This window comes from Tupaia chinensis, unplaced genomic scaffold (genome assembly GCF_000334495.1).
Source record: "Tupaia chinensis unplaced genomic scaffold, TupChi_1.0 Scaffold000350_1, whole genome shotgun sequence".
Classification (NCBI taxonomy): Eukaryota; Metazoa; Chordata; class Mammalia; order Scandentia; family Tupaiidae; genus Tupaia; species Tupaia belangeri.
The window spans coordinates 1785223-1788542 of NW_006159844.1; the positions used below are offsets into that span (position 1 = coordinate 1785223).

Sequence of the window (3320 nt, forward strand, 5' to 3'; positions counted from 1 at the left end):
ACTCTTACCTAACTTCTTTCCCTTCATCTTCTTTTCTTTTTACTCTTAAAAATATAGACTGTGGGAGGAGGGTGGGAAATGGTAGAGAGTGAGAGGGAGGAAATCAAAGGAAAAAAGAAGCAAAACATTTAAGAAACAGAAAATGGAAAATGATCTATCTGTTAAAGATAGTATGTATGGTAATATCTTTGATTGAGCCAATATATAGTGTATTCTGGATGGGAAAATTCATTTTGCATGTTGTAATGATATAACAGTGATTGTAAAATTAAAAAAAATGTATAATCTCCTTTCTAGACTAGACTGTAGCTCTGCAATGGCAGAGGGCCATGAGGGCATGAGAGCCTTTTTTATTCAATATCACTGTTGTGGCCAAGGGGATGATTTGGGGAGGGACTTTCTATCTCCTATTTCCTCCCTTAGCTTTTACCCCAAGCCACTTCAAAAAAACTGTCTTAATAAAAACAGTGCTTCCTGGGACCAACAGATGGCACAATGGTTATGTTGCTGGACCCCCACATGACCGACTGTTGTTTGAGTCTTTTTTTTTTTTTTTTTGAGAGATTTTCGCTATAGGGTGCGTGTGCTCGCCAGACAGAGAGACAGAGAGACAGAAAGTGAGAAATCACCCCACAGGGGGGATGGTCACGCCGCAATCCCTTCTCCTCCATTCTCCTCTTGGGATCTTGGGCACGCACGCACATGCGCCCGGCATGAGTTTTAAGCCACTGGGTCCGGGACACGAACCGTGGTCGACTACGTGGGAGTCCAGCGACATAGCCATTACGCTAACTGCTGGTTCCCCTGTGGTTTGAGTCCTGAACCAGACGCTTGAAACACGCTGCACACCTGTGCATGGGTGCCCCAAATCCTGAGAGTAGAATGGAGGAGAAGGGATTGTGGTGTGGTCATCCACCCTGGGGAGTGATTTCTCGCCTTCTGTCTGTCTCTGTTCTTCAGTGAGCACATGCACCCTGTAGCAAAAATCTACCTTTCAAAATAAATAAACAAAGAATAATAACAGTGCTTTCTTTGTGCAAATATGGCTTCAAAAGAAATCCCTGGGCTCTGATTATTTTCCACTCCATGTTCTTTTTTTTTTTAATTAAAAAAAATTTTTTTAAAGATTGCCCGAGGGCATGTGCATTCACTAAAGAGTCAGAGGGAGAGGGAGAAAGGACCTCTTAATGGAGCATAGTCACACTGCCATCTATTCTCTTTTATTTTCCCATCTTGTTGGGATTTGGTCTTGCACACACAGCCATGGGGTACAGAATTCAAATCACAGTTAGTCACATGGGATCCAGGTCCCTTAACCACTTGACCAAAGGGACTGACCTCCTGTATGACTTTCTTTTCTTTTTTTCTCTTTCTTTTTCTTTCTTTCTTTCTTTCTTTCTTTCTTTCTTTCTTTCTTTCTTTCTTTCTTTCTTTCTTTCTTTCTTTCTTCTTTCTTTCTTATACAACAAAAATTTAATGAAAATTGGTCAGTAGGTACATATAATCCATGGGACTAAATATTAACATGGGACAGTAGTAGCAACTGAAAATAGAGTAGATGCTGAAGTAAACATTACATATTATCATCATCTGATTCATCTTCTTTCAGAGATTCCTTAGCATATTTCTCTGCTGCTTCTTGATGTCTTTGGGAACAATTTCATGCCTTCCTTTAGTTAATTCACCAACTCAGCTGAGCTCTAGTTCAAAAGCTTTACCCTTAACTTCATCATGTACTATGTAAATTATTATTGCAACTTCTTTAGCAACATCACAGCAGGTCATTTCTTTCATCTGAAGCTTTTCTATTTCTGTCTTTGCAGCTTGCCTGGCTTTGCCAATGGCACAGCCCCAATAACTGTATGAAACACCTGATGGGTCAATCACGTAGAGTTGTGCACCGTCATTCACACTGTAAGACCCTAACATGAACTTGCAGCCAAAAGGTCTAATAGTACTGTGGAGCGTATATGCATAGACGTACATGGCCATTCTGTCTGCAAGATGTTTTAGTGGAATGTTATAGCCAAAGTTAGATCTAAAGTTGGAAGCTTCTTCTCTTGCTATGTCTGCTAAAGAGCGAGCATCTGCCAACAAACCTGCTACTGCCATTCCAACATGCCGATCAACATTAAAAAGTCTTTTCTTGGAACCTTCTGCAGAGAGTTTAGAAAGGACTAATTTTTTTTATCCCAAAGACACCACCATCTTTACATCTAATTCCAATGGCTGTACTACTATTTTCCATAGCCTTCATAGCATATTCGATCTGAAAAACTCTTCCATCAGGAGAGAATGTAGATGCTGACAGGTCATACCCGGTGCTGATTGAGCTCATGGTGTAACAATACAACAACCTGGAAGTAGGACTTCCCCTGTATGACTTTCTTTTTTTTTAATTTTTAATTTTTTATTATCATCATAATCTTCTTTATATTACATTGGATTACATATAACTTTACAGTGCATTACATTGTTTTTCAAAAGGGAATGCCATGCATGTCAGTCAGTACAGAGACATTAACCCTGTATGACTTTCTTAATGGCATTTTGAAGCCTCTATCGTTGTTGGTCCTATACACCTACCAAGCATAGTTCTTGGCCTCAGAGACCATAAAGATATTTGTATGCAGATGTCACGTATGGTTCCAAACCTGCCTCAACCTGAGTTCTAGCTCTGAGTTTCCAATTGTTTCCTAAATAACTTATTGACATATGGTAATGGCCATTCCCCTAATAATTTTGAAGGACTATTATATTGTTAAAAAACTTTAACTATAATTTTTAACTTATGTGGTTAAAAAAATTGTACTTTGCGTTATTTTGATTTCAATCAAGCTAACTCAATCATTTTTTAAAAAGAGAGGCAGGGCTGGCATAGTAGTTAAGAGAACTAGATCCCACATGGTCTATTGCATGGTTCACATCTTGGCCTGGCAGCTTGTAAAACACACTGGGCATGTGTATGCCAAGTATCCCAACAAGATGGGGAAATGGAGATGGGATTGCAGTATGACTGTCAGGGGTTGCTCTCTTCCTCTCCCTTTCTCCCTTCCTCTCTCTTGTATGCTCACATGCCCACTGCCAAATATAAAAAAAGAAGACAGATTATAAATCACAAATACAAAACAAATTGCTGATTGAATATTTTCGTTTAGATCAGTGTCACCTCAAACTCAACATGTTTAAAACCACACTCACCAACCTCCCTCCAAACCAACTTCCTTCTTGATTTTCTTGAGATTCCGTTTTGTCAGTAATATTACTATATTTTTCAGTAAAACAACAGGATAAATTAGAGTCATCCTTAGTTTCTTCTC

General features: G+C 39.1%; 1 pseudogene; it reads right to left on the bottom strand.

Annotated features, from left to right (window-relative positions):
- Positions 1-1573: 1573 nt before the first annotated feature.
- LOC102485755 (proteasome subunit alpha type-3 pseudogene) lies at positions 1574-2338 on the bottom strand (annotated as a pseudogene).
- Positions 2339-3320: the final 982 nt, after the last annotated feature.